General features: G+C 38.4%; 1 protein-coding gene across 1 annotated transcript in view; it reads left to right on the forward strand.

The window, feature by feature from the left end:
• LOC129647315 (uncharacterized) overlaps positions 1–18,369 on the forward strand; it is a 148,285-nt gene extending 129,916 nt beyond the window's left edge. The window contains exon 5 of the mRNA XM_055574456.1: positions 18,331–18,369. The gene's annotated coding sequence lies outside the window, so the exon portion shown is untranslated. The remainder of the gene's footprint in view (positions 1–18,330) is intronic.
• Positions 18,370–18,817: the final 448 nt, after the last annotated feature.

An 18,817-nucleotide genomic window follows, 5' to 3' on the forward strand; every position in this document is an offset into this window, starting at 1 on the left:
CTTACATAACTAAACATATTACTTCTACTAAATGATTCAGTGATCATGCTCCTTGGTATTAACCCTAAGAATTTGAAAATGTATGTTCACACAAACCTTGCATATGGGTGTTTATAGTAGCTTTTATTCATGATTACCAAAACTTGAAAGCAAACAAGATATCCTCCAGTAGGTAAATGAATAAACAAACTATAGTATACCCAGTCAATGGAATATTATTCAATGCTAGAAAGAAAGGAGCTATCTAGCCATGAGATGACATAGAGAAAACTTCATCTAAAATACATTTTACTAAGTGAATAAAGCCAATGTGAAAAGGTGACACACTTTGTATGATTCTAACTTGATGACATTCTGGAAAGCTAAAAAATATGGAGACAGTTAAAAAAATCAATGGTAGCCAGGGGTTGGTGGAAGGAAGCAGAAACAGGAAGGAGGGCTGAATAGGTAGAGCCTAGAGGACTTTCAGAGCAGTGAAAATACTCTATATGCTGCTGTATTGATAGATACGTCTCACAATATAATTGTCCAGGCTTATAGAAGGCACAACAGGAATAGTCAAACCATAATGTGAAGTACGGACTTTGGGTAATTATGATGTGTCAGTGTAGTTCATCAGTAGTAACAGATGCACCACTTTAGAGGGAAATCGGGAATATGGATACAGGGAAAGGCTGTGCTTGTGTGGAGGCTGGAAGTGTATAGGAAATATCAGTAGCTTCCCCTCAATTTGCTGTAAACCTAAGACTGCTCTACAACAATAAAATCTAAATTAAAAAATTAATATGGTAAAGACATTAGTAATGCACCGTAGCCTTTGAAAAATCACCTTCTCACATTCCGTATTAATTCAAAATACATTCAATGAATTACTATTGAGGTTCATCTAAATTCTTAAATGCCATTACTTTTAATTCTAATCATGAGATCAGGCAACTTATGTCATCGTCTTGAATGTGTTGAAAGAATTAAGAAACTAAGACTTAGTCTAGAATGTTATTCTGATGGGAGAATGTGTCTGGTAAGAAGAGAAGACTATTGTCTAGTTCTTCACAGATAGTATAAAGGTAAATAGCAGGAAAATACTTTCTATTTAAACTGCCATATTCCAACAAAATATAGTCATACACAAGAGTGAATCTGGCATGAACAGTCTTGTCCAGCATAGCTGTTATCAAACTCCAGTATCAAACATCACTGGGAGCTTCACTGATCTTCCAAGTGGGCTTACAAATACTAAAATTAGTCTGTAAAATGAGTTCCTTGTTCTTGAATCTTTAGAAGCCCTAGATCCAAAGGGGTCTGGGAGCTGAGGATGAGTCAAGTGGTCTTCAGCTTAGATTAGATCTGTTTTTATTTGTTGTTGTTCAGTGGGTCTGATGGTTTGCAACCCTATGGACTGCAGCAAGCCAAGCTTCCCTGTCCTTCACTATCTCCTGGAGTTTGCTCAAACTCATGTCCATTGAGTTGATGATGCCATCCAACCATTTCATCCTCTGTTTCCCCATTCTCGTCCTGCCCTCAATCTTTCCCAGCATCAGGGTCTTTCCAGTGAGTAGTATTGATGCTTGAAGGGCACCAACAAAACTCTGTGCACCAGGACCCAGGGAAAGGAGCCATGACCCCACAAGAGACTGAGCCAGAACTGCCTGTGATTGTTTGAGGGTCACCTGCAGAGGCATGGGTCAGTAGTGGCCTGCTGCAGGGACCAAGGCCCTGGCAAATGGGAGGTGTGGCATAATTGCTTGTGGAGGAGGTTGCCATTAGCCCCACCATAGAGCCACCAGGTGGGCGATCCACAAACTGGAGAACAATTATACCAAAGAAGTACTCGTACTGTTGTGAAAGTTCTAGGCCCTGTGACAAATTTCCTGACCTGGGGATCCAACAAAGGGTCGGAAAATCCCCAGGAAATCTGACTTTGAAGTTCAGCAGGATTTGATTATAGAACTTCCACAGGACTGGGGAAACAGAGACTCTTGGAGATTGCACACACACACAAAAGCCTTGTGTGTACTAGGACCCAGGAGAAAGGAGCAGTGACCCCCCAAGAGACTGAGCCAGGCCTGCCTGTGAGTGGTTAGGAGTCTCTGGTGGAGTTGTGGGTCGACAGTGGCTTGCTGCGGGCTCAGAGGCACTGACAGCAGTAGTCCTGGGAGGCCTGGTGTGCTGGCATGAATCCTTTTGGAGGAGGTCACCGTTACCCCTACCACTGTCAGGCCAAACTACAAGAAGGGAAGAAAGCTCCACCCATAAGCAGAAAATTGGATTAAAGATTTACTGAGCATGGCCTTGCCCACCAAAGCAAAACCCAGTTTTGCCCACAGCCAGTCCCTCCCATCAGGAAGCTTGCACAGGCCTCTTATCTGCATCCATCAGAGGGCAGACAGAATGAAAACCACAATCACAGAAAACTAACCAAAATGATCACATGAATCACAACTTTGTGTAACTTAATGAACTATGAGCCATGTCATATGGGGCCACCCAAGATGGATGAGTCATGGTGGACAGTTCTGACAAAATGTGGTCCACTGCAGAAAGGAATGGCAAACCACTTCAGCATTCTTGCCTTGAGAACCCCATGAACAGTATGAAAAGACAGAAAGGTATAACATTGAATGGTGAGCCCGCCAGGTTGGTAGGTGTCCAGCATGCTACTGGAGAAGAGCAGAGAAATAGCTCCAGAAAGAATGAAGAGGCTGAGCCAAAGTGGAAACGATGCCCAGTTGTGGATGTGTCTGGTTGGTGAAAGTTAAGTCCAATGCTGCTTTTATTAGGCAGGTGAAAATAAAAGATTCAAGATGAGCATAAGGGTGAGAGGAGCAGTGCAGGAGAGTAGAAGAAGGTCAGAATTGTGGCCTCAGGACATGGAATTAGAATCCAGCTCATTCTGCCCTGTGCTTTCCTGGGTTCCTATGAGAAACTATTGAAGGACTGATGACATTGAACTCTAAATATTTTAACCCACCTTTCTCCCCCACTTTATTGTAAGCTTTTTACAACATAAACAGTATCTTTATCCTCTCAATGTCTTATTTTGAATAATTTTACAGCTTTAGAAAGGTTGAAAGAATAGCACAATAAATGTTTGTGTATTCTTCACTACATACTGGTGGTTAACATGTTACCATATTAATGTTATCCTTCTCTTACAGTATATTATCTGTATGCTCAGTTTTCTTCTCAACCATTTGAAAGTTGCAGACATTATGATCCTTCACCTTAAAATATTCATTTTGTTTTCTTTAAACACCCAGACCTTCTCAGGTCCACAGTACCATTACCAGAAATAAGTTTACAGTATATTCAATAATATCATCTAACATGCAACCCATATTTAGATTTCCTGAATTGTCTCTAAAATGTCCCTTATTCCTTTTTTTTCCCCTTTAACTCAAGAATCAATCAGGGTGCCATGTTCCTTTAGTCTCATTTAATCTAGTGGAGAACTCCCACCTTTTATGTTTTTTTCATGACATTAATGTTTCTGGAAATTTCAGAGCAAGGGTCTTGTAGAATATTCCACACGATGGAATTTTTTGTTAGTTTCCTCATGATTAGTTTCAGAGTATATTTTGGGGTAGGGATGGGGAATAGGCAATCTTGGAACTTCCTGGCACTCAGTTTTTTTAAATGCACATTTCTCCCCCTGTAATGAGGAAGATGATACTTTGAGGTCATGGGAATATCTTTTCCTAGCAACCTTTAACCCAATAGTTTTAGCATAAATTCATGATTCTTACCTGTGCTAATCATTATATTGAAGGATGCTTTGATAATTTGAATATGTATATATGTATCATTCTACTCCTGTTAAGTAGCATTCTTCCCTAAAGAAGACTTTTCCACCACTCCCCTTCTCTAGGATTGTCTCTCTGTCTCGCCTCTCTCCCTCTTTCCACCTCTTCTGTCCCCTCCTCTACTTCTGATAGAGTATCACTTTGACTAATATATTTTATTTTACAAGTTGCCTTATAATCTAGTGCCATCATTAGTATATTTGATGCCTACATTATCTCAAATTTGGCCACTGAGAGCCTTTCCAAGAAAGCACTGTTGTCCTTCTGACAAACCCCATTAATCCTTCAGCACTTCCCTGTTTTACGGGACAACAGGATGCCCAGGGACTCTACTTTCCTTGCTTCAGACCTGGGGTTACCCACTTTTTACCAAGAAGTTCTAGTTCCTTTTAGTGATGAATGGTATTTAGAAATTAAGACTGAGATGTCATTGCTTAAAAGGTAAAAAAATGGTAATTGATGTGAGAGTACTTAGTTAAAAATGTGAAGCACCACACTATCAAGACTGTTACTCATGCCATCAGACAAGTATTCAGTTATTTGGAGCAGTGCTAAATAGCAGCTCCAGTATGAGTCTCTTAGTGCTTAGAGGATAATTAGGAGACAGAAGACACATGGGAAGCAGGGGGAGAAACATAGGCTAGCTTTGTCAGAATCAATGTGAGACCTTATCTTAAGGCTTTAAGATAGTAAATAGAACAGAAGAAAAGACTGTTGCCTGTATCCTCACCTTTTCTCAAAGGTGCTTTGTTATTTAATTCTTTAGATAGAAAAGTGCAAAGCATTTTATTTTGTGGATCAACTGTAAACTTTTTGAAAACTGAATCATTCATCTGAAAAATGATGAGACAAATGTGTGATTTCTCCTGCTTTTACCTTTTTTACATTTATTTAGAAGGTTCCAAAGGAACAGTGTTGTTTAAAGAATTATGAGATTTTTAAAAATCTGCAAATAGATAACTTCTTTTAATTTCTCCAATGGATGTAGTACCTACATCACGTTTAAGGAGTTAGTGAAGTGGCATCTTTGAGTTTCATTGTAGGTAAATAGATTGATGAGGGTTTTGCTTCCTGTGACTTTATTACAAATAAAGACCATGCCTACTTGTCTATAATTTCATTTTTAAAATTCAAACCAGAAATATCATTTGGTTTAATTTCCAGGCTTTCCTATTTGTGCTGCATCTCTTTATACTCTCAAATTAAAACTTTTTAATAACAGTTTCCTATGAGATCATAGATGATGATCAATTGGACAGAAGACAGAGATGATAAACAGGTAATGCTTAGCATCACATTAATTCCAGGGAAGAAATGCAAAATAGCCCAGATGTCTAGGAAACAGCAATTCTTTTCTTTTTAACTTTTCCAGGACTGTTTCTTTTGACCATGGTGGTAAAGGGAGGCATGAGGATTGAGTAAGGAAGACTGACACAGAGACCCAATGGTTTTACAAGTTCTCTTTTCAGAGGAAGTGAGGCTTAAAATGGAGAACAGAGGAGATGTGATGGTATACTCTATGTTGGCATATCCTGTACTTCTGTATTTTTGGTTTTGCATAAAATTCAGATGAAGGGATGTTGAATGCCTGTGTGTTTGTTGGACAGCTGAACTAAGCGAGGAGAGTGATTGGGTTTACTAGTGCTTTCTTCGAACTGTTTCAAGAATTCCTCATTTCCCAACAGTGAAAGGAATGGGTTACTCCGATCAAGAATTCAAAACATATGCAGAAAAATTTAGGCTCATGGCAAAACTCGTGCTGGATTGTCTGGTTCATGAAGTTTCTCAGTTTACTAGCAGTTTGTCCTTGAGGCCGTCATCTAGACTTTTGTGTCTCAGCTTGCCCCCTTATAAAATGGAAATAATAAAAGACTTTCTTTATACAGCCTCATTAATATGTATAAAGTGCTCACTGTAGTGTAGCCAAATACTCGGGAAGATCCCCTGGAGAAGGCGATAGCACCCCACTCCAGTACTCTTGCCTGGAAAATCCCATGGACGGAGGAACCTGGTAGGCTACAGTCCATGGGGTCACAAAGAGTTGGACACGACTAAGCGACTTCACTTTCAACAAATATTAGCTGTTACTGTTATTATTTGCATTTGCCTAAATAGAAATATTAAGAAAATAACATCACTTCTCATCAACATTGGAAAATTTTGAAACAATCCAGTCAACAGATTAATCAGATAATCTGCAAATACTCCTCCTTTGGAGGCTGTCTGCAGCCAGTTTAGGATTAAGGACCCCCACACCCACCACCTGCCATCCCCATTCCCAGAATAGTTCTCTAGCTCATAGTGGAATCTCTTGATCTCTCTCAAACTAAATCAGCAGTGGGCCTTGGACTCTTGAGCTCTGAAATCAGTCCCAGGCTCTACAGACCATGTTCATATTAACATGCATGTGAGCATATCTGGTGTGGGTGCCAACTGTGCTCCCCAGCTCCCTGACAGAGGTTTTGGCCTTTAATCAAGATAAAACTCTGAAAGCTAAAGCAGTGTTCCACTTTCATCTGACATAAGCAGGTTTCTTATTCATCTTATAGTTGCTTTGCACTTGAAAGAGAAAGCGTTTTTCTGTGGCTTTCAGTTTATAAGCATCAAGAACAAAACTTCCAGTAGGTGACAGCAAGAATGCTGATGACACCACTATGATTTTATGAGCAATATTTGTAGATTTTATTTAAAGTATATGTCATAAATCCAATCTTGGCATCCCCTTTGTATCTTCATTTGACTCTTAACAGTCAGTGTGAAATGGAAGCTCATCTTAAAATGTCTTTGATTGGAGCAATTTTCTTTCTTCTGGGTGTTACCTGTCATTACTGATTGTATTAATAGCTAATAAAGAAGGGAAAATAGGAAAGGAAATATGAATAAAAACTAAACAATAAAATCATGTTCTTTAAAAAATGAATTTCTAATTTTGATATAATCTTTAATTATAGAAGATATTAGGGCTTCCCTGGTGGCTCAGTTTTAAAGAATCTGCCTTTCATGCAGGAGATGCAAGTTCAATCCCCTGGGTCGGGAGGATCCCCTGGAGAAGAACTTGGCAACCCACTCCAGTATTCTTGCCTGGGAAATCCTATGGACAGAGGAGTCTGGTGGGCCACAGTCCATGGAGTTATAAAGAGTTGGACATGACTTAGCAGCAACATGCTGAAAAGCAGCAACGACATTGTGATAATGCATTGTACTTGTTCCTAGCACAAATTCAAATCCATGCATAGTTTGACCCCTCAACCTCTTTTTTGGGACTCCATTGGCTTCATTGGCATAAGAGACAAAATACCTTTGCATTTGATGAAAACTAGCGTTTGTTTTTTCAGTCTTCTGTGGTCAGTATTTCTTCATAACCTTTTGTTGTTACTGCTTTTATTGTTGCTGGTGTTGTGTGAAACACAGGTGCAAAGAACTGGGTTCTTCATAGTCTTCGTTTTGGGGGGCACCTGATCATCAGAACATGAAAGTCCCCATTCTTGGTTCACATTATTTTAAACTTGCCCTTTTATCTCTGACCTCCACTTCTATTCTCTGCTCCCCATATACCCTCATTGCAATATGCTTGATGTTCCTCTGTCCTTGGTAGAGATGCCATTCTGTTTATGCCATTTCCGTTCAGTACGCCATACATTACCGAGGTCACAGCTTCCATCAGCTGCACACAACTCCCAACTCTCCACCAAACACCATTGACTTGTCCTTACCCTTCACTGTAAGCACGTGTCTTCAACCCCCGGCATGGTAGACGCCACATTCATCTACTTCACACAGGTACACACTTGACTAGCCCACGTGTCGTTAGGCCTCAGGAATACTCTCTTCATTTTCTTTTGTCTGTTATTAAATCCAGACTTTAAAGATTATTTTTCATTGATGGTGTCCAATAAGCTGGCTGGATAACATGTATTGACAGCAATTGCAAACTCAATGGAAAATGTCTTTGCTCTGTAGAGTGAACTGTATGTGGATTTCCTTTAATCAGCTGTTTCCAGGCATGGTTTATAAATTCTTTAAAATATCAGTCACAGGTAGTACTTCCTAAACCAAAGGATTTTTTTTTCTTATATTTGTCATACAATTTTGTGATTTTTCTCATTGGAGCCTTTAGCCCTTTATTTACTAACTTACTTAGAATGTGTAACAGGAAGTTGTAAATCCATCCTTACTCATATACAAAGCATGTGTCCAATGCTAATGGGTATCATTTGTTAATGAAATATGCACTCTTTAAACAAAGGTTAGAATTGAGCATTGTCTTCTCCTATGATTTGCCTACATGCAGTATCAGGGATTCTAGATCAAAATTCTATCTTTGAATCTCTTGTCTCTCTGAATGGATGTTAAAAAGAAAATTATTCCAAGCCAAGCTATTTTATCTGAGTAGTCAGTCATTTAACGTAAAGAAGCATGCAGGCAGCCAGTCAATAGTGAGGAGATGATCTTGGTCTGTTTTTCTCTCTCCCTCACTCAGAGACGGACTGCTCATCTCCAGACCATAGGCATACTGAAGGTGACATTCTCTGTTTCCAAGATAATCCCCACAACAGGATGCACTTAATTTATGCTGTTGATGAGACTGCACTAAACTGATTTGCATGTCATCAATACATGTAAATCCTGAGCAGAGGGCCAGCCATCCAAATTAGAACATTCCCTATCAAGGACTTGCTGTGTCCAGCAAATTCTGGAGTAATGCTGATTGCCTGTGGTTGGTGAATATTGATGCTGTTCAAGATTTATAAGGCTGCATTGGAGGGCACACGAAACTTAAGATTTCCTTAGAACAATGTCCCTGTTTAAAACTACTCTTGTTCAGACCCAGCTGGGCATTCGGTAATGCCAGCCATTGAATGAGATCTTTCAAGTGCCTCAGCCTGTCTCACCTGTCAGACTGGCTCACTGGTTTATAAATGAAACCCTGTTTACTTCTAAAGCTCTTGGTCCTCTAATCCTTCTTTACCTTTCTCCCATGTTCTTCCTTTTCCCCTTTTGATTTGAGTATCTTAACCCTCCTAACACACACCACTATTTTTCATTTACTTCTTTTCTCCAGGTTATATGTATAGCACTGAGTCCATCTTAGCATTTCTGTGCTATTTTATCAAGTCCATTTTTCCTTGCTCTTTTTTTTCTTTCTGGTTTTTCCTTGTGAAATAAGTTTCTCTTTCATTGCACTTGCCTTCTAATGGAAAGTCCTGACTGCCAATTTCTCAAAGTTCCCCTTTGTGTGTTCTGTGTGCATATAGCATAGCTTTCACTTCCCCTTCTCTCATCAGCCAATCAATCATACATTTTATTGAGCAGCTCCAAATTAAAATATGAAACTAGAGAAAATTATAATCAGTCTTTGCTATCTAGAGAAACTTGTCATTGACGCACCTACTGATTTTTCCTAATATGGCATCTATGTGCCTACAGGCATTTCAGCAGAAGGTATCTGTAAGTTGGGTATTCTATTGCCTTTTCTTTATTTCTTTAGTTCTGCTGGGTTCAAAATAAATCCCATACTTAGTAATACAGTGACCACAATAACTTCATATTTTTCTCCCCATCTTCAATTCCAATTTTTCCTGTCAACATATACAAAATGAAATAACATTAATTTTGTGCACCAATGCAAAAAAGAGTCTATTAGATATTATACAGAAAAAATGGTGTTAAACCCATGGAATCTGCCCTCAACTAACTTGAAAGCACAGGACTTTGTTAGAGGAAAGTTTGTTTACATAATTCCTTAAGTGTTTTCCTGTTTTCTTGACAGCACTCTCTCTGCCTTTGGGGTACAGGAGAAGGAAGATTTGGAAAGGGGTTCAGTTCAGTTCAGTTCAGTCACTCAGTCATGTCCGACTCTTTGTGACCCCATGAATCACAGCATGCCAGGCCTCTCTGTCCATTACCATCTCCCGGAATTCACTCAAATTCATGTCCATTGAGTCGGTGATGCCATCCAGCCATCTCATCCTCTGTTGTCCCCTTCTCCTCCTGCCCCCAATCCCTCCCAGCATCAGGGTCTTTTCCAATATGTCAACTCTTCACATGAGGTGGCCAAAGTATTGGAGTTTCAGCTTCAGCATCAGTCCTTCCAATGAACACCCAGGACTGATCTCCTTTAGGATGGACTGGTTGGATCTTGCAGTCCAAGGGACTCTCAAGAGTCTTCTCCAACACTACAGTTCAAAAGCATCAATTCTAAAAAAAAAAAAAAAAAACAAAAACAAAACAAAACAAAAAAAACAAAAGCATCAATTCTTCAGCACTCAGCTTTCTTCACAGTCCAACTCTCACATCCATACATCACCACTGGAAAAACCATAGCCTTGACTAGATGGACCTTTGTCGGCAAAGTAATATCTGTGCTTTTCAATATGCTATCTAAGTTAGTCACAACTTTCCTTCCAAGGAGTAAGCGTCTTTTAATTTCATGGCTGCAATCACCATCTGCAGTGATATTGGAGCCCAAAAAAGTAAAGTCTGACACTTTTTACACTGTTTCCCCATCTATTTGCCATGAAGTGATGGGCCCAGATGCCATGATCTTAGTTTTCTGAATGTTGAGCATTAAGCCAACTTTTTCACTCTCCTCTTTCACTTTCATCAAGAAGCTTTTTAGTTCCTCTTCACTTTCTGCCATAAGGGTGGTGTCATCTGCATATCTGAGGTTATTGATATTTCTCCCAGCAATCTTGATTCCAGCTTGTGCTTCTTCCAGCCCAGCGTTTCTCATGATGTACTCTGCATAGAAGTTAAATAAACAGGGTGACAATATACAGCCTTGACGAACTCCTTTTCCTAGTTGGAACCAGTCGGTTGTTCCATGTGCAGTTCTAACTGTTGCTTCCTGACCTGCATATAGGTTTCTCAAGAGGCAGGTCAGATGGTTTGGTATTCCCATCTCTTTCAGAATTTTCTACAGTTTATTGTGATCCACACAGCCAAAGACTTTGGCGTAGTCAGTAAAGCAGAAATAGATGTTTTTCTGGAACTCTCTTGCTTTTTCCATGATCCAGCAGATGTTGGCAATTTGATCTCTGGTTCCTCTGCCTTTTCTAAAACCAGCTTGAACATCTGAAAGTTCACGGTTCACTTACTGCTGAAGACTGGCTTGGAGAATTTTGAGCATTACTTTACTAGCATGTGAGATGAGTGCAACTGTGCGGTAGTTGGAGCATTCTTTGGCATTGCCTTTCTTTGGGATTGGAATGAAAACTGACCTTTTCCAGTCCTGTGGCCACTGCTGAGTTTTCCAAATTTGCTGGCATATTGAGTGCAGCACTTTCACAGCATCATCTTTCAGGATTTGGAATAGCTCAACTGGAATTCCATCACCTTCACTAGCTTTGTTCGTAATGATGCTTTCTAAGGCCCACTTGACTTCACATTCCAGGATGTCTGGCTCTAGGTGAGTGATCACACCATTGTTATTATCTGGGTCGTGAAGATCTTTTTTGTACAGTTCCTTTGTGTATTCTTGCCACCTCTTCTTAATATCTTCTGTTTCTGTTAGGTCCATACCATTTCTGTGCTTTATTGAGCCCATCTTTGCATGAAATGTTCCCTTGGTATCTCTAATTTTCTTGAAGAGATCTCTAGTCTTTCCCATTCTGTTGTTTTCCTCTATTTCTTTGCATTGATCGCTGAGGAAGGCTTTCTTAAAGGGGTAGGCAAAGCATAAAGATTAGGGGAGGAAAGAAAAAACTGTAAGAATGTGGAGGTTTAAGAAAAGGGTTAGTGGCCTTAGGGATGTAAAAATTTCTCTCAGACACATTTGTTGGCCCAGATATTCACAATGGCTACCTTTGTAAAGAGCATATTGTCACACTCCATTTGAAAAATAAGTCACAGTAGATGAACAATGTCTAGAAAAAAATCTTGAGTTAATTCTCCCAGAATATTAAATATAATTAAATCTTATTTCTTTAATTATACATTGCTATTAGAAACAAAAGAGGAAAAAAACCACAAAATTATGGAAAAAAGTAGTATAAATAAAATATTAATATAATTTCTAACACTGCCATCTAGAATCCTTTCCACATGAACTCTTTTTAACAAACTTGATGGCACTGTCAAGAAAGAATATTCATTTTAGGTATTGATCATGTAGAATACTTCCTTTTAATTTAAAAGCTAATGAATCTTTTATCTAGTATCTTTTATAGCTTAGAAATCTGATGATAAGGAAGAAACATAGACGTGCCCCCACTGTCCATTCCAGTTTCCCTTTCTTTTCACACAAGGGATTTGATATCCATCATTATGTTTTCAGAGAAGGCAATGGCACCCCACACCAGTACTCTTTTGCCTGGAAAATCCCATGGATGGAGGAGCCTGGCAGGCTTCAGTCCATGGGGTTGCTAAGAGTCAGACACGACTGAGCGACTTCACTTTCACTTTTCACTTTCATGCATTGGAGAAGGAAATGGCAACCCGCTCCAGTGTTCTTGCCTGGAGAATCCCAGGGACGGGGGAGCCTGGTGGGCTTCCGTCTATGGGGTTGCACAGAGTCAGACACGACTGAAGTGACTTAGCAGCAGCAGCATTATATTCTTTGGTTCCAATCAATAGGAGGATTTAGGACCTTAAAACACGTTTAGATATACCATTGAATGTATTCTGGGTATTCAAAGTGTATGTAGTTCTGACAAGCTGTTTTATTTAAGCTGCTGTTAACTAAATAACCCATATGTGTGCGTGCTAAGTCTCTTCAGTCATGTCCAACTCTTTGTGACCCAGTGGACTGTAGCCTGCCAGGCTCCTCTGTCCATGGGATTCTCCAGGCAAGAATACTGGAGTGTGTTGCCATGCCCTTCAGGGGATCTTCCTGACCCAAGGATTGAACCTGTGTCTCTTATGTCTCCTAAATTGGTAGGTGGGTTCTTTTTCACTAGCATCACCTCTGAAGCCCAATATCCCCAATTAATCCTCTCCTCCCATTTGTAATGTACCCCTGGTAAAAGGACTAGAGGAAAAGGAATGAGAGGTACTAACATTTCACATGTATATCTTGGTGGCAATCACCCAAGAGTACTCTCCCCTAAATAGCAGAGAAAATAAGTATGAATTTCATAAATTTTCAGAATGTGAATTTTGGCTATTAACAAAATAAATTTTTAAAATAATATACATTTTTAGAAATCATTTCATGTATGACATTGCATTTATTTACCATCACAGTAGACATTTTATAATTTGAACTGTAAATGCTCAACATTGCAGGAAAATGCTGTAGAAGCTTGCAGAATTCAAAGCTTTCAGAATAATCTAGTAATGTTAAGGTTAAAGACTGCCTACCCATGAAATTAAAAGATGCTTGCACCTTGGAAGAAAAGCTATGACCAACCTAGAGAGCATATTAAAAAGCAGAGACATTACTTTTCCAACAAAAGTCCATCTAGTCAAAGCTATGGTTTTTCCAGTAGTCCTGTCTGGATGTGAGAGTTGGACTATAAAGAAAGCTGAGCACCAAAGAATTGATGTTTTTGAACTGTGGTGTTGGAGAAGACTCTTGAGAGTCCCTTGGACTAGAAGGAGATCCAACCAGACCATCCTAAAGGAAATCAGTCCTGAATATTCATTGGAAGGACTGATGCTGAAGCTGAAACTCCAGTCCTTTGCATCCAATCCAGATGTGAAGAACTGACTCCTTTGAAAAGACCCTGATGCTGGGAAAGATTGAAGGTGAGAGGAGAAGGGGACGACAGAGTATGAGATGGTTGGATGGCATCACCGACTTTATGGACATGAGATTGAGTTAGCTCCGGGAGTTGGTGATGGACAGGGAGGCCTGGCCTGCTGCAGTCCATGGGGTCGCAAAGAGTCAGCCACAACTGAGCGACTCAACTGAACTGAACTGAGTTCAAATGGATTAGTACTAGCTTACCTCTCAATTACTGCTAACTCTCCAGTTCTCCGAAGTTGCTGATTATTGAAGGAGTGACAAGATTTAGAATATTGAGGTAACAATCTTCAAAGCTTGGAGAACAGTAAACAAAATAATTCCTTTTAGCAGTTTTCAAAAAGAAATAAGGATTTTATATCTAATATCATGCAATGCAACATTTCATTTTGTGTCCTTATCCAGTCTTCTGTTAAACTCTAAATGTTCCTGCTTGTGGAGACATTAGATAAAATACAGGTTCATTTCATGCATCCAGGAAGATCAGCCAAGAAATTCATAAGTCCTGAGGATGATTCTGCTTGACTGAATATCAAGTGAAAATTTTATGAAGTGAGAACTTCTCAACACTAATTCTCATAATTTTCTTTCATGGCTTGCCCATTTGTCTTGTAAATATGTTTTCCCACAGGCTGGTAGTATCTCCAGTAGTGAAAGAAAGCAGTTTGTATCAACTTTCAGGTGATTGGAAAGATGAAGACAAATATGTAATGTAACTTCTAACTAAGGATTCATAAGCAAGCAAAAAATGACTAGAATAATTTTTGTTAAAATACATAATAAATAGATGAACAGAGAGCTAATTTAAAAAATCTAAAGTTAAAGGAAAGATGTACTCAAAATGGCTATAAATGTGCCAAAGATGAAAAGCCTAAAACTTTATATTTGTTAACCAAGACATAAACCAAATAAAATATTTATATTATGAATTTAGGGATTTCTGAAACTGAATGTTCTCAGCTGATAAGCTCAGAATTCAGAATTTTTAGGAGGTAATTCCTGGTTTTTATATGAGTTTTAGTGTTATAATTTTAATTATTTGTTCATATAGGTATGAGTTCAATGAATATTTACTATGTAGCAGTTACATACTAGGCCTAGTTCTAGGTACCTGGGATACATTAGTGAACAAAACATGCAAAGAGTTTGCCTTCATGGAGCTTACAAGTGAATGAGAAGAGAGAGCAATAAAGAATAAAAATAAGTAAACTATATAGTGTATTAGAAAATAAGTACTATGTAAAATAGGATAAAGAAGATAAAGAATGGGGATTTCAGGTTGCAGTATTAAATAGCATGGTTAGGTTAAGCCTCCTTGAGAAGTTAATATTTGAGGATAGACTTGATGGAGGGAGTGGAATTATTTGGAAGAAACATGCCCACAGGCAGAATCTGACTATAAATAAATTTAATTTAAACAAGACATGCATTGTGTAATATGGAATTGATATAATGTTCTTTGATGTAACCTTTAAGATTCACCATGGTATTTGATTATTCCTAACTTTGTCTAATAAAATGAGGGTAATGATTGGCCAAGACAGATATTTTATTATTACAATCTGTACTTCTAAAATAGGTTAATTGGAACAATATATTTAAAAACATACACAATAAACTCAAATTGTCAAACAGTGAAGTATTTTAAAAACACATGAGCATATATCTCACAAATGTGACACTGTACGCTCTAATAATAGACCAAATAGATAGTGAATAAAATTATGATGTCTTCTTCAACTGTAGGAATGTTTGTGTTCACACATATACATCATTTAACTATGAACTGATGGAATTTGAAATAATTCTGAAAATTAAAATTCTTGTTTCTAATGCTATCTCTTTCATGCACACCTAGAACAATACATAGTCTGTTTAAAATGCTTAATTCTATGTTTAATTTTTCTCTCCATTTCTGATACCTTGAAATTGTTAAGCTGAATTACAAACTAATTAGTTCAGAAGTTTAGGGACTGAATTTCTGCTCCACCACTTACCAGCTGTATGTTCTTAGACTGTAACTAAACCTAACTGGGCCTCTTTCCTCAGCTGTGAAAGGGAGATTCATAACTCTGAATTATTGAATAAAATAATGTGTTCAAAGGGATTGGCACATTATTGGAATTTAATACTTTATATGAGAAGCATATCATATGCTTTTTTAATTGGTCTGTATCAGAATAATTGCATATAAACAACTGAAGACCAGCCAGAGGCCATATATAACATCAGGCATTACGGTATCAGTTCAGTTCAGTCACTCAGCCGTGCCTGACTCTTTGTGGCCCCATGAATCACAGAACCCCAGGCCTCCCTGTCCATCACCAACTCCCAGAGTTCACCCAAACTCATGTCCATTGAGTTGCTGATGCCATCCAACTATCTTATCCTCTGTCATCCCCTTCTCTTCCTGCCCTGAATCTTTCCCAGCATCAGGGTCTTTTCAAATGAATCAGCTCTTCGCATCAGGTGGCCAAAGTATTGGAGTTTCAGCTTCAGCCTCAGTCCTTCTAAAGAATATTCAGGACTGATTTCCTTTAGGGTGGACTGCTTGGTTCTCCTTGCTTGTTGGTATCATGGTGATTATTTTTTGTTTTGGTATCATGGCAATTCAGAGAAACAGCTTTGAAAAAAACCCAAAGTTAGTAGAAGGAAAGAAATCATAAAGACTGGAGAATAAATAAATGAAAAAGAAATGAAGAACACTGTAGCAAAGAATAATAAAGCTAAAAGCTGGTTCTTTGTGAATATAAACAAAATAGATAAACCATTAGCCAGACAATTAAGAGAAAAAAGACTCAAATCAACAAAATTAGAAATGAAAAAGGAAAAGTTCTGACACCACAGAAATACAAAGGATCATAAGAGACTACTATACACCAATAAAATGGACAACCTGGAAGAAATAGACAAGTTCTCAGAAGAGTACAACATTCCAAGACTGAATCAGGAAAAAATAGAAAATAGGAACAGACCAATCACAAGCACAGAGGAAGAGCTTTGTGGCTTTGTGTGCTAGAAAAGTTATGGAATCATTGTAAAAGGGATGCTCAGTAACATCCAACTCTTTGTGACCCCAAGGACTATAGCCTGCAAGGCTCCTCTGTCTGTGGAACTCTCCAGGCAGGAATACTTGAGCAGGCTGCCATTTCCTTCTCCAGGGGATCTTCCCGACCCAGGGAATGAACCCCCATCTCCTGCATCTCTTGCACTGACAAGCAGATTCTTTGCCACTGAGCCACCTAGGAAGTCCCTGTAAAAGAGGACAGAATTTTAAATGGACCAGAAAGGACGTGTAAGATCGGGATTGGAGAAAAAGAAGTAACCTAGTAATTATGGTGAGAATCAACGAGCAAGGAATTTGTGTGAAAGATACAGTTTTGGAAGCATCTTAACTGTTCATTCTTTTGTCATAATAGTGCAGTTTGGTATGTGTTGTCACAGACATGTCATACTTTGACTTGTTGATATACTTCTAAGATAGAGATTTTACTACACAGCTTTTCACTTCATTGTTTTTCACTTCACAGTTGCCTGTTAATCTATTAAAACCCTGTATGAAATATCTTCTCCCTTCTAAGTAATATATCCCCTTACAACTCATTTATCTAACAAACATAATCATCACATGCAGCCATGGTTGCATGTCACATTTTTAAAATATATGCTCACCCCAAAACCCTTTTCCATAATGTTCACTAATCGGTTCTAAAATGTGTCATAAACAAAAAATTTCTAAACCAATGGCACCATAATATTCCACTATTACCATGAAAAATAATTGCTAGTTCAGTTCTTTAAGTCATAGTCTCATTACCCTTGAAAAACCATGTTGGCAATAAAAAGCTCTCCAGATGTTGAAAGCTATAATGATAGAACAACCGAAACTCTGATGCACTGCTGGTGGGCGTGTAAATTGATTTGAACACTTTTGAAGACAGTTTGGCAATATCTAGTAAAGTTAAATGTATGTCTACTTTATGACCCACTAATTCCATTTCTAGGTGTATACCCCAGAGAGCTAAATATATTTAGAATAACAAATTTAAGAGTACTAGGTAAAAGTATAATTATTATTTCTCTTACTAATTTTTAAAGTGCACATTATAGTAATTATAGTCAATTTTCAGAAAGCCATTTCAAAGCATTTTGGCCATGAGACAGTACTAATTTATTAATTTTTCTAATTTAAATAATCTAATGATTAAAATTTAGCATATTTAAGACCAATAGAAGTATGATTTATCAAACAAGCTCTTTCTCAGCTGATATTTAGGAGCTGATGGTCCCATGCTAGGTACTTTGCAGAATCTAAAGAAAATAGGAGACAAATCCCTGTTTTAAATAAATGTGTATCCTTTCATGGAAATTACCCAAAAAATTGATTCCATGGGAAAAAATGATTTTTAGTACAAAAAGACTATATTCATAAGGAAGACTGAATATATAGAACAAGTAAGTCAATACAGAATCCAAAAACTTCTCTTGTCCTTAAATACTCCAACTTAATAAATAATATTGTGATTTTCACACTTATTGTTTGAAAGATATTTTTTGAGTGCTAGATATTCCAGGCACTGTCTTAGTGTTGCTTTAGAGATTAGTGGCCCAAACATGTTAAGATGACTTCCTTCATGACCTAGAGAGTGAGGCAGGTAATAAATGAAAGCGAAATGAGTTAGTCGCTCAGTCATGTCCGACTCTGCAACCCCATGGACTGTAGCACCCCAGGCTCTTCTGTCCATGGAATTCTCCAGGCAAGAATACAGGAGTGGGTAGCCATTCCCTTCTCCAGGAGATCTTCCCAACCCAGGGATTGAACCTGTGTCTCTTACCTTACAGGTGGATTCTTTACTGTCTGAGCCACCAGAGAAGCCCCAGGTAATACATAGTAAACATAAAAAATAAAACTTTATGGTATGATAGAAAGTGGTAAGTGCTATGGAAAAAGGGAAAAGTGGAGCAGGGGATGAAGGGCTACAAAAGGGACAGGACAGCAGTTTTCATTATGGTAGTTAGAAAAGTCCTAGTTTGGAAAATGATATATGACCAAGAACTTCAAAGAAGTAAGAAGGAAATACCTCCATTATCCATTCCTAATGGGCTTAAAGGGTGATAGAGAAATACACAGACCCATATCCGTAAGGAACAAATCCAAGAGTCTTCCAGAAGAACCACAGGGGTAAGCTAAACCGAACTTGGGATTGAGGGATTCATAAAGATGAGGACATGAGATAAAGCAGATAACCCAGTGGCAAAGATAGCATGTCTCATCAAAGTGAGAAAAGGAATTGTGAACTTAGATTTCTGTTTACTTCTGTGTTCCCCT

Source organism: Bubalus kerabau, chromosome 3 (genome assembly GCF_029407905.1).
Source record: "Bubalus kerabau isolate K-KA32 ecotype Philippines breed swamp buffalo chromosome 3, PCC_UOA_SB_1v2, whole genome shotgun sequence".
Taxonomy (NCBI): Eukaryota; Metazoa; Chordata; class Mammalia; order Artiodactyla; family Bovidae; genus Bubalus; species Bubalus kerabau.